The sequence below is a fragment of the Taeniopygia guttata genome, chromosome 5 (genome assembly GCF_048771995.1).
Source record: "Taeniopygia guttata chromosome 5, bTaeGut7.mat, whole genome shotgun sequence".
Taxonomy (NCBI): Eukaryota; Metazoa; Chordata; class Aves; order Passeriformes; family Estrildidae; genus Taeniopygia; species Taeniopygia guttata.
The window spans coordinates 3,945,916-3,959,432 of NC_133030.1; the positions used below are offsets into that span (position 1 = coordinate 3,945,916).

The window sequence follows — 13,517 nt, forward strand, 5'->3', positions numbered from 1 at the left end:
GCCGCCCTGGCCGCGGAGCTCCGCGGGGCTGCCCCGCGCCGAGCAGCCTCAGCCGCCGCGGCCGCGCTGCGCTCCGCGGGGACGCGGCGAGAAGGGGGAGCAGCGTGCCCGGTGCCCGGCGCCGCCGGGAGCGGGGGGCGCCGGGCGCTTCTCTTTGTCTGCCGCATCCCTTTTAGCGCTCGCGGAACAGAGGCTTCGCTGCGCGCAGGGGATGCTCGGGTTCTGCGCCTTTCGCCGAGCAGACCGCCGCCCGAGGGCTGCCTGCCTGGCGCATCTCCTGTGGGACGGGATAGTTGGGTTAGGTCTTGTTCCTTGCAGAGAAAGGGACGGGCAGAGGCTTTTGTTAAACCGGAGGATCAATTCTAGTGATTCTTGTGTGTATATGTTGTGGGGAGGAGGGGAAGATGAGGAGGGGTTAGGAGAGGGCAAGCTCCGCTGAGATCTGAGCTAAAATCTCAAATGCAGCCAAAAGCTCCGACAATTTCTGGGTTATATTTTTCCCATTCCCCTGGACTTTTTGAGTCGGGCAGCGTCCTGTGCTCTCCAGACTTCTCACAGCAGTGGAGATGCTCGGTGACCTCAATGCAGAAATGGTTACTGTTGCTGGCAGTTTTTGTATGTGCCAGATAGAGATGCCAAATATAATTCTGAGGCTATGCTAAAAGAGGCTAAAATTGATATAGAGCTAGATAATTCCTCTGGATTTAAGAAAGGACCAGGGATGTGAGTCCACATTTTGAAGCTGTTACATATATGTTCAGTAATTGTATACAATTGGTGTCAGTTTTACAGCCATAACATAATAAGGTTTGTCATCTGCAGGTTGTAGGTTGGTGGAACAGTGCCTCTTACTGCATTACTTGTGCTGGGCATGTAAATACCACAGCCTGATTTACCTCTGTAACACAAATGGACCCATGATCAGAGGAATAGCTAATTTTTTAGTCATTTGCTTGTCAAGTCAGTCTGGATGTCACAGGTGCTCTCACACCACACCGAATTATGTGTTCCTTCACTTGGAGGTAGCCAGGCTCTCAGAGCTCAGCTGCCAAAGCTGAGGTATTTCTGACAATGCAACAAGACACGCTGCAGGATGAGATTCAAGAGCAGGATGAAAAGTGTTAATATTCTGTTTCTTCCTTTGTGGTCTGCAAGTATTTATGGTACAGCCATGATCTCATTTGTTAAGTGAAGAAATCCAATAGAGTTCAAAAACTCTATATTTGTAGGTATCTCATAGCCAACAGCTTGGAAAAGATAAAAAGAGGTGAGAAGCAACAACAGCACCAAGCCAAGTACATAATCACAGTGTACATTGCCCACACAGTGGAAAATACTGTTGCTGATAGGCTTGGTCTGGGAATTCTGGATTATTGGGTAGTTACGTTAAGATACTAAACATAATTTGTTGTACTTGATAGCTTTGAGCTTTCCAGCTGAAATTGCAAATAAAACTTTACTACTCCTGTGCCGTGTTGATCACTAGATATGATTGCTGAGGTGCATAAATTGGATGTCAATTAACCTTGAAAGCTCTGCCTTCCAGAGGCATAGAGCACACGCAGTGCTGCCTCCCATTGAAGTCGGGAGCAAAACATGGTAGGGCCAAATTTTCAGTCAAGAACATAATTTGTGTCTAAGAATGTTTATAAAGAGCAGTCTAGGCCTGGGTTTCTTTTAAGCAAAGGTGCTTTTACTTATTTTGGTGATTACTGTAGGGATGTGTGTGATTAATAGAGCTGATCTACTGCCACGGAGTCCAAGTGGTGATGCAGGATGCAGTAAACACTGGGAACAGCACTTGTCATGCACCATTTTTACTACAGCTTTCTCCACTGGGCAATATTTGCCTCTCTGGGTAAATTATATCTGTACAGGTGCACACACTCGTGGATAAGTGCTCCAGTCTTTTTTGGATTTCTGTGCAGCATGTGGCATTGCAGTGTGTGAAGTCAAAGCAGGGAACCAGGAGGATGGAGAGAAAAACTTGTTTGACTCTGGTGCTGCTGCTTCAGAAGATAACTCAAAATTTTCCTGATCCCTGAGATCAACCATATTTCCTTAGACTTCCACAGAAATTCAACACAAAGGGTAACAATCTCCTTGAAGAGAGATCCTGGCAGGGTGAGCATTTGGTTTCTAGCTGTTGGTCTCAGAGAGATTGGTTATCTCTGTGTAAGGGGCTCAGAGCCAGATCTCAGTGCTGGTCAGTGCCCTGGGACACTTTCACCATGGACTTCAGAGTAATCAGGTTTCAAACATCAAATGAGAAGTTTTATTTGTAGTTTTACAGGTATTTTATGCTTCTTTAGCTGGGTGCATACGATACTGCCCAGTGACAACCAGAGTTAATAATTAATTTCCACAGTATGTCACCCCCAGGAGCACTGCTAGAGTTCACTCCTTGAAAACAAGGTTACATTGCCCACATAATCAGGTTTACAGAATGGCCAGTGGAAGAATTAGGTCAAACTGAACATATCTGTGAAGAAAGAAAAAAGTAAAGCACCAGAAATCAAAGGAGGGAATCTGAGGGTTTGGGTTGAGTCCTACCATGCTCCAACCAGGCAGAACTCCCTCGTGACCCAGAAGTGTGAGCTGTGGGCAACCATTTCCCCTGGGAGAAGAAGAAGGACACAGGTTTGAAAGGCAGCTGCTGGAAGCTGATCTGGTGCTGGTGGAGCATCTCTCAGCCAGTCAATGCCTGTGTCACCATGGTTTGGGTAAAACAGAGGGAAAGGCACATTGATCATGGTTGTGTTGCTCATGAGATTAAACAGCTAATCAGAGGGACTGCAGTGGGGGGCCTGTGGAAATAAAGCTTTCAGAAACAATAAAATACACCTTTTACGTTTTGAATCACCCTTTATGCCTTGCTCGTGTAGGCTGTTTGAAGGATAAACTTGTCAGGGAAAGGTCCATTTCTCCCTGTGTTGGCTGAGCACCAGCACAGTGAGATCTCACCTTAATTAACAATGATTTCACAAACAATAAGGACACCTCCAGCGCCGTGGCTGCTTCTCACAGCTGGAGCTTTGGTTGAACAACTCGGAGAGCGCTCCGTGCCAGCTGCTAAATTGCCAGTGCCACCTCCCACAGACCATGCCTCCCAATGGATGGCAGCTTCCTGAGCCCTGACTCGTTGCCTCTCAGCTCCTGAAACTCCCCAAAAAAGCACCAGAATTGGTGCATCTGGAAGCGTATGGGTTGGTGTTCTCACTGCCAAAGGAGCTGCTGCAGGGGGGAGGGCTCTGAGTCCTTCCCTAGATCCACCACTATGGAAAGGGATAAAGACATAGGAAGATGCACCCTCCATCTCCTGTCGTTGCTATCCACAATTCCCAGCCCAGCATTTTGGGAGATCAATAGTTACAGACTGATCATGTTGCTCTTTCAATGTTCTGATCACCCCAAAAGAGCAAAAGGTGTGCAGACACCTCAGGTACCCTGTGAAAGAGCAGTGAAAAGTTCCAGTTCTGCCTCATTTTAGTCAAATCATGACTACAGCAGGGATCTACAGCAAGGGCTGAAAGAATGGGCTACCAGGGGCACTCAAGAAGGTGCTTCTTTGGCAGGATTCGAGGATTTCACGGACATGCTTGGCACAAATCCTCCAGCCACAAGTTACCTTCTCCCACAGCATTCCTGGAGCTGAGCTGATAATAAATAATTAGCCTAACACTAAATAAGTTTGGTTTAGTATCCATATAGATAGAGAATGCTGTAAATTCATATGTACTGAAACCACTCTGATGAAGCTGTTCTCTGTAGATTAAGACAAGCAAGTAGCTCAGAGTAGATTGAGGGGTATCCATCTTTTTTCTGCAGGGAATGCTGACTGGCTGTTTAAGGCCCATAGTAAAGGAACTTTTAATTCTTAGTTTCTGACATGTTCACTCACCCAGTAGTGTATTGCATCCTCTTAGTCTTCACTGCACTGATTTTTTAAAGTATTTCACACTTGCTTGAGGTCAGGCCAATGAACAAGAGGAAGGGGACTCAGAGTAATTTTCTGTTTATTGTGTTTTCTTAGTCATGTGGGAAAGGTTGTTTCTGCTGCAGTAAATACTGGCAATGTTTGCAGATGAATTTAGGCTTCAATGTCCAAACATGTCAACATTTCATTAAAAAAAGAAATAAGCATTTTGGTGGTTATTTACTGTTCTCACTCCCTTCTGCTGGGTCCAGTGGAGGAACTACTGCACTTCTGAACTGACCTGCCTTTTACTGCTAAACCAGCAAGGTGGGATAGCACTGAGGGGCTTTGGACAGGGCGTTTCTCAGCTCAAAGAGCACACAGAAAAACTCCCAGTGAGAGTATTTAATGAAAAGTTAATAGATATTAATCTAGGGTATATTATTAATTGCACACAATATATTGTTATATATTATTATGTAACATTATATAACATATAATTAATATGAATAATATTTTAAAATAATAATTACTTTTAAGAGGTATATACAGCATGTATAGCAAAATGTAACACATATTTCTACTTGATCTGGAGGTTGAGTCAGAAGAAAAACCTTTCTGCATTCTGGGAGCAGGAGGAAAGAAGGAAAAATGAAAGAACATTCAAAGATGAAAACAATTAAAAACCCAGACTCATAAGACAGTGCCCTTTCCACATTTTCCCCACTGTGCATTGCTGTAGATAAGAAACTGTCTACAGCACTTTATCTGTCATTTTATCACCTGTTAGCAACCTTTCTAGGGAAATTCTCCAGCTGATTCCTACTGGCTTTGAATGGGAGGAGTAGGTGGGAGAAATTACAGCAAAATCTGTGCAAGGCTGAAAACACACAGCTCAAGTCTGGGCCTCTAATTTTCAGGTATTATCATCAGGTTTGGTGCGTCAGCAGGGGAGCAGCTGTAGCTCTTCTTTTGAAATTTCTCCTGAATTGCCCTCATGTGTCTGCATTTTCCTCATTATGGCTGGAAAGCCTCTGTGTTGACTGCAGAGATTTTGGCTGCTCTCTAGGAAAGCCTTTGTGCCTGAGATACCCACTGGGGTGTGCTTTCCTCAGTGCTCCTGCAGATGGGTGGTGATAAAAACCTTCCTGGAGGGAGCTGATATAAATTGCAATCCATCTGTATCCCAGGTAATAAAAAAAGCAGCAGAACTCTCCTGCACCACTCTGCTGCTCAGTGATGTGATGTTCTCACTGCAGTATCTTCAGCTGAAAATGTGGGAAAAGTCTTTAAGCAAATTGGTGCCCTGCGTTTGAGAGGTATGGATTTTGTAAATTAAACCTGCTCTAATTCCTAGCTAGGCTAACACAAGATTGGTTCGTAAATGCACGTCATTCACAAGGCTAAGAGACTGATTTTTACCCGTTACCAAGACAAGAAAAAGGCTAAGCATTTAAATGCACGGACATTAAAATGTCAAAAAACCCTCAGATTCCAAAGGAATGGGAAACAAAGATGTGTTGGTTTTCTATGCTGTTTCTTAAACAGTGAAATAACTGATACCAGTAAAATATTTTGGCAACTGATGTGAAAATGGTAAGAAAAGAGGTGAAATATCTTTTCTTACCAGATATTTGTTCCTTTGTTTTCAAACTAATTAAAATGATTTCACTTATATGGTGTTCTTTGTCACTCAAGTTCTGAAAAACTGATTTAAAAGAAACCATTACAGACTTGACAAGTTCTTCCTTTGTGTAGTTTTCCTTTAATCTGATGAACGTGTCAGTAGTGAAAATTTGGATTTTTATAGGGGTCATGGCTAATCAGGGCAGTTTTCTGTCCTTTTCTTTGATGAGAGGTCTCGAAGCTGAAATTTTTAGGGGAAGTTTAAAAAAATTCTTAAAACTGATTGCTTTGGTTTTTATTTAGCATATTCTGGTCTGGCTTTCCATGATACTGTAATGTTAAAAGTACTTCTGTGGTCTTGCGGTCTTGGCTGAATGTTTTTAAGACTGCTGCAGGCTTGATTGTTGTAGCTGTCCACTCTGACAGGTTTGTCTGAATTTCCTGGTGCTCACCTGTTCTGAAAGTCTCAAACCCTGATGTGTGGTTTTCTTTGTTTATGTGGTTGGTTTTGTTGGGGTTTCTTTTTAATTTTTTTTTCTGTTTATATTTTTTACTGAGTGTAGCTGCTGAATTAGATACACATAAAAGCAGACTTGAAAAAAAACCTGTCTGCTGTTGGCTGTCAGTCCAGAAACAGACAAGAGCTCTCATAGTGGACACTACAGGGATATTTTCAAAGCTGCAGCCTCCTGAATTTATCAGGATATTTCCCTGTGCAAGATTTGGTTTCTAAAATGTGTTGCTGTTTAACAACAAATGTTTGACTTTATTGGACTAATAGTGCTTGACCTCTAAATTGTCTACAGGCAGTGATGTCTTGCTAAGTGAGTAAGTGGGAGTGTTGATTAGACATTTTATGAGTGCATTAAAAGCACTATTTTCTACGTGTACCTTTCTTTAGGCCATTGAAACACCACAAAAATATTATGAACTTCTGTCATGTAATTAACATGAAGTTATTGGGTTATTTTCAAAAGGAATTTCACCAGATTATTGCCTACCAAGAGCTCTTTGTGTTGTACTGCGTGAAGTAAAATCTTTATGTTTTACTGAGAGTACAAAAATGTTGTTGACCAGCTGGGGTTACTCCTGAGCACATGGAGCTTTTCCTCCAGGATTCTGATATCCAAAAGAATAAAGAAATACATGCTGGGGAAGGGTACTGGTTGGCCATAAGAAGGAGTAGAGAACATGGGAAAACATTTTCTGGTAGAACATTTCCAGGCATTTAAGTCACAAAGGCCTTCTGAATAATGTGAGCCACAAGTTTTCTCTTTGTTTTTGTGACTGATGTGGCACAGCTGCTTTTGCACTGTGAGCAAGCCACGCCTGTTGCTTTGAGTTCTCAGAGGGGTCCATCAAAGGTGTATTTCCCACACCTTCCATCATTCTGGTGACTCCTCTTGGAGGTGTTTTCAGTCTGGGGTCCCTCTGAAGACTCCAAGGTCTGCTGTTCCTGCTTTGTCAGCAGTGTCAGGTGTAACACAAGTTTTTGTTGTAGTGCTGATCTTCCCAAATATAAAACTTGAATTAAGGTCACTTCTGTAGTGGTGCCCATTGATGGTGGTTATTCATCTCTGCTTCCAAGACTTGCTTTTTTTTTTTTTTTTTTTTGGAACAAGTCTACTCTGCAGGCTTTGGTGTAATTGAGAGAAGCAAGATTAACGACCCTGCAGCTCAAAAGTGCTTCTCCTTCTCCACAGCCCTCCATCACAGCTGCCCTCACAGACACTCTTACCCTGTAAAATTGGTCTCCAGTCCTTGTTTCCAGATGTGTGGTCTGGTACTTGACTGCATCTGCTGGACTCTACTATTCCTCACCCCCCCCATTTGTCATCTGAGAGCTTTTATCAGATAGTTTTGACTTCCTCCTGACAAGAATGTTGGCTGCAAGGCTGTGAATCAGTCCCCACGTGAGTCTATTAAAAGCACTGCTGCTCAATTTAATCATTTAAAGTCTATTGCATAGGCACTGTATCAATTTTATGTTTTATTAATCAAAATGAGAGATACAAAGTCAAATTCCTCGCTGAAATTTAAGAATACTAGATCAAAAATTTAGTTTGAGAGAAATATAAAATGAATTTAAAGTGGCTCGTCCATAAAAATTCAGTCTTGGGCATTAATTATTCCATCTTCTTTTTGTTTCATCATCAATCAAATCCTTTCTCTGCTAATCCAGTCTATCATCACCATCAATATCAAAATCTCTGACAGTTTGCACTTACCCCGTTTAAATGTCACAATATTAGAGAACAAAGGTAAATACTGTTCTTTGTTTGCTTTGTCTCCTAGCAGTAAGGAGACAATCAACAATTGAGGAAAAAAAACAACAAACCCTTCTTCCAAACCAGTCACTGATGCTTCACTCTCCCTCTGGCTGTAGGACTCTTCCTTTCGTGATAGATTTTTTTTTTTTTGTGATAGCTTTTTTCTCTGTTTTGCAGCATGGGCCTTGGTGCCCTGGGTAGGAGACCAATGGCATTTGGATATTAATCTCCTTTTTGTCCTCCAAAAGGCTTCAAGTCAGCCTCTGCAATTAATGAAACCTTGGAATGCTGGAAGGGAAGCACGTCTAATGCTTATCTGAAATTACACTCCAGCCCTCCAACGTGCTGCAGAACACTCATCCCTGCTGGATGGGCTCTGTGGGTTCTCTAAAAAATCAGTGGTGAATCAAAAGTAATAGATAATGGGAGCAGGACTGAGATAATAGTGTGTGAAATATTCAAGGTTTATCAGGTATTTCAATGTAGCCAATATTTTCAGTTTAATGCAGATAATTAAAGTCACCCCAAAGACATAATCTTACAGGAGTGTGTTCTCAGAATTCAGTGTTATCAACAGTATTAACTTTAGGCTACAATAATGTAGCATATTGTGCAGAGTCTGTGTAGGACAGATTTCTGCAGCTGTTATTGCAACTGTCCAATCAAAGTAATCTCTCTGTATAATTTCTACAATTATTTGACTGCTAATTTGGTTCTAAAATTGTCTTTCTAGGCAAATATTGCTGAAATCAATGCCATCTACTCATGCACACAGAGCAAAACTCTTAACAGCCTAGATTCTCTGAATTGATGTTGAATTGCTTAAGGTACTTGGGTGTTTAATGACTAATTAGGTCTAACCAGGGGTGTCTTGATGTGATGTCAGGGAAGGGATGGAAGGAATCCTGGGGACATTAGTGGGTGGGGAACCAAGTCTCTGAGCAGTGGGCTGGGTCTCAATTATGGGCTGTTCCTCCTGGGATGTGCCACTAGGTTTGTAGGGATCCAGCTAGGAGAGGTTTTCAGAGGTGTTCAGGATTTTTCTTGTTTGTTCTGCAATAATGATGAAGGAAAAAGGTGGAACTAGTGTAGAAGATGACACTGATGCTCTCGTGAAGTGCAGACTTAAACAAACTGAAGTGGCCATTTTGAGGTGCCCAGCAAGTTGTACTGCTCATCTCTTGAGCCCTTCAGTGCCTGGGGCAATGTAAATAAACACAGTAAAGATTTATCTGGGAAATAACTCAAATACCACACTGCAGCTATTTATCTGTGCCTTCTTAAAATTGGTCTTCCCCCTTCAATAAAGGGCAGGTCTTTTCGGTAGAGATAATTGTTAGCCAGACAACAGAGTGTGAAGTTACCTGCCTTAGTTAAACTGGTGTAGTGCCTCTGCTCTGTGTGAGTGTGACATTTTCAGGAATGCTGTGAACTTTATTCCAGTCCAGAGTGGTGCACAGTTGTTGTTTGGATACTGTTGATTTCTCTTTCCAGAAAGAAGAAAGAAATGCATTGATTTGTGTATAAGTCTTCTCACTCATTTTTTTTGTTGTTGTTGTTTTTAATCCAAATACATTTTGGTTGAGAGTAAAGACAAGTATATGGATTCATCCTTCCCTTTTTCTAAAAAGTTTGGTCCCTTTTTTTTCCTTTGCTTTTGTAGAATCTAGTTTGGGAGTAATTAACTTGAAAAGTGCATAGATCTTACCTCACATCACCCACCAGTAAACTACCAGTTAAAGAGTAAGTCAAATTGTGTGCTTGAAAGCTGCTGTGAGCAGCAAATTCCACCTTTTCAGTATCTTTGTGTATATCTGGGTGTTTCAGCACATCTTGATAGAAATAACATGGTTTTGCCTCTTAAGCACTCAATGTGTGCCTCTGCAAAGATTTATTATTTACAGAGCACCTTCCTCTTTTTATGGACTTTCTCATGTCAGAATAATGTCATTGTTTCTCTTCAATACTATTTAAACATGTGAAAAGTTATTAAAAACTGATAGCAACTGCATAATAAAAAGTTATGTCTTTTATTTCTATATTTCTGTATGAAGTAAGCCCTGTCTGAGTAACACTTAGAATTCTTTTGCTGTATCAGTACTTTTCCCAGTGATAATATTGGCATTTGTTCTTGTAAATAACTGAAGGATTGCTGCTTTAGCTGATGCTGCTGTCTCCTTAGGGAAACAACTTTTATGACTGTTAACACTGCACCTTTGATTTTCATGTCTAAAAGGAGAACATAATCTCAATTTGGATCACAGGAGGGCTTTCTGTTTAATACCAGCGGGTTCTTATGACTGAGGTGGCAATATGATTCGGGAAACTTAAATAAATGGAGTTTTATGCAAGTATTAATATTTTTATTCCTAAAATGTATACTGACAGTGTTGGTAGAGTGACATTTAGATGAAGTTTTTGGTGTGTACTTTTGCCGGTGGGGTGCAATAGGGATTATTTTTAAATGCTTGCCAACCTGTACATATCCCATTGTGTGCTAAAAATTGTTCTTAGGAGTATTTTTAGGCTCACTGGGTAAGCTGTCTTTGCTGGATGTAGTATTCAGGAGGAGAGAGATAGTGAAGTCACTTGAGGAAATGTCTCCTGTGGGTACCCTAGCACTTGCAAGGAGTTTGTGTTCCTGTTTTGTGTTCCCTCAGCTGGAAAACCAGGGGAAGTTCTTCATCTGCTGGAGGAATCAGGGTTCACACCCTGCAGCCCGCACCGAGCCGGTCCCCAGCAGGCAGTGCCTGTGGTGCAGGGATCTTTGGCTTCATCTGGAGATTTTCTGTGGGGTTTCCATGCTGGAAACTGTGCTCTGTGTGCTGTGTTTTTAGTTTTGTGGGGCTTCTGGTGATGCCTTGGGAAGGCTAGCCTAGAGCAGAGGCTGGACAGAGCTAAGGAATAAAGCAGGGATTGATTAAAAGGATCTCCTCCATGGATCCCCCTTGGGCAGCAGCAGAGCCCAGCCAGGGCTGCACCCAAGATGAACCAAAATGGTCCCAAAATGCACGAGCGCTCCCGGGGGCTCTCCCTGGGATCAGTTCTGCTCCATTGGCACCTTGGAGTTCATTGTCCCATTCCAGCTCCAGCCCAGGCAGTCCCATCCTGCTTGTTTTTCTCTCTCCAGCCCACGTTGTTTGTGCTCCTGGGGCTGAGATTTGGATCATTTGTCCTTGGTGCCCAGCTGGAGAAGGAATTGTTTTGTGTCCCTGCTCTGTGCAGAGAGCTCAGCATCCCCAAGTGTGAAGCTCAGACCCACCCACTAAAGCAGCACAGCATCTGAAAAATAGAAAAGCTAAACCTGAGGCATCATGGCAGCAGGTACTGCCTGCACTGACCTGAGCTCGCTCTTCCTCGTGAGTCAAATGCTTCTGCTCCTCCCTGAGGTGTGCAGGTGTCTGAAGGGCTTTGGTGAAGCTCTGCCTGGGCCTGGCTGCACGGCTCCTGCTGGCAGAGATGACATTATGTACATTTTGTACACTTGTGCATTCCATCAGCTCTGGAGAATTCATGCACTCTAAGGAGCGCCTGTGCTCGCCCCACCAACAGCAGTATTTACATCCAGTGAGCTCAGGCTTCTGCAATCCACACTATTGCACATTTTGCTTCCAAAATGCCACCAATTGCAGGAGCATCACCAATTCAGAGTCACTAATACGCTCATGGATCTTGCTGTATTAAACCCCATTTCTTTATGTATTTCTTGGGAAACTGTTGCAGAATTTCTGAGAGAGAGAAAGAGGGCATGATTTATGTCTGGAGTGAGAATTGAGCTACCCCTCAGACTAGGCCCTGATAAGCGGCCTTGATGGGGCCTGGGAGCCTTTGATGCAGTAAGAATTCAGTTGTGGTGCAGTTAGAAATTAAGTTAAGGTAACTACAAAGTAATGAGCTATCTGAGTGTGAATTAGGGTGGAGCTGCAGTGTGAAAAGCCTGACCACCTTAAGGAAAAGGTAAACAATGTTAGCTTGCCAATCAGAGTGCCTTTGTAACCTGTAAACTATATAGAAGTGTATATAAACTGCGATCTTCTATTAAATGGAGAACGTTTGATTAATCATATTGGTTGGATGTGTGTTCTGTCCTGTCCAGCTTTCCCATTATCTGAGGTCCCTGGTTGCAGGAAACAGTGGTCATGGCCAATAGTTCCTCTCTCTAAATCCAGAGGAGAGGGATTTACATACATCCATTTTACTGGGATGTATTTCCTTACCTGTGGTTGCTTTTGCTCAGTTAATCTCGGCATAAACCATCAGATTTTCATCTTCACTTTTTTCTGTTGGCTCGGGTTGACTCAGATCAGACAATCTGCCCGGTCCCAGTGCTATATCCCTGCTCCAAGCTTACAGTGTTTGCCATCCCAGTGTGGCAGTGCTCTTTTGGGAGGATGTGCAGCAAAGTGGCAATATAGATCTGTATGTATTTCTCCTCAGAGCCACCTGCCAGCCCTGATGCTCCCTGAAGGCAGCAGGCCACCAGCATGGTGGTGTCAAACACCTCCATAACACCCCGAGAGGCTGCTCCTTTCCTGGCGTCACAGGCCTCCATTTTATCTTTGTGTTTGTTCTTTGGCTCAGGCAGAAACCTGCTGTGCATTTCTAAATTCATGTTTTTATCTAATTGTTTTTAATAGCTGTTTCTTTCAGGCCAGCGGATTCGTACACTTTCCTGAGCATTTAATTTGGTTTCTACATTAATTCCATATCAGGGAGTAATTAGAATAGACAAAGAAAGAATAAGTAGGACTGAAGTTATGAAACAAAACTGCCATGTGAATTTATTGCCTGTGGTTCTTCGGGACCCAGTCATCTGCTACAACTTCTTTTAATAGCTCCTTCTGACTTTAATGTGATCAAAACAAATGTAGCATTTTGTTCTTGAGTTACATTTGGATTCTGCTGCTTAGTGGTTGGCACAGAACCCAGGGAAAGGGTGGGAGCACTGACCCTGAAGCTTGGAATACCCAAAGCATCAGGGATGTAGTGCAGAGCCTGCCTGGACCCTGGGGTACACAATTCTCCTCCCTCAGGCAGCTCCCTGCCTGATGGTGCTGGCAGAAACCTTTTGCAAAAACGTTTCTGACTTCTCTCGGATTTTGCAAATATATTGATTTTTCAATACAGTTTGATAGTGGAAGAAGTACGAGGTAACATTTTGAAGTATTTTGGTTGCTTTCTTAGTCAAACAAAACTTAAGCCATGGATTTTACCTTTCCCTTCCCAGTCCATTAGAAAGATTGACAAAGTACAACCTTTCTCAGTAACTTTTTAATCCTTTGGCCAGTTTCCATCACGTTTGTCAGAGATAGAGTTGTCTGCTGTCTCAGTTTCTTCCTGCTTTCATATAATTCCGTGCCTGCAGAGATGGAGGAGGGCTGATAACAAATGCTGGGCTGTTATCTGCCATTTCCTGGTGCTCCCAAGCGGCACAAGCTGTGATGGAGCAGCTGTCTCAGGTGGCAGACAGGGAGCCTGGGATGCAGTGTGGGGATGCTGGCATGGGGGGACACAGGCAGGGAGTGGGGAAGGGGCTTTGGAGGGTGAGGGTGAGCTGGATTCCTCTGCTGGGGATGTATCCCCATCAATTCCTGATTTATTGTGGCAGAGGGGCACTGGCCTGTGCCTGACCCTGGTAAACAAACTCAAATTTGGCCACAATGCTGGGTGGGGAGCCAGGAGCCACTTCTGGGTGTAGGGACACA

The 13,517-nt window shown here is 43.1% G+C and overlaps 1 protein-coding gene across 2 annotated transcripts in view; it reads left to right on the forward strand.

Annotated features, from left to right (window-relative positions):
• Positions 1-13,517, forward strand: part of KIAA1549L (KIAA1549 like) — a 130,430-nt gene that overhangs the window by 646 nt on the left and 116,267 nt on the right. The gene's annotated exons all lie outside the window — the stretch shown is intronic.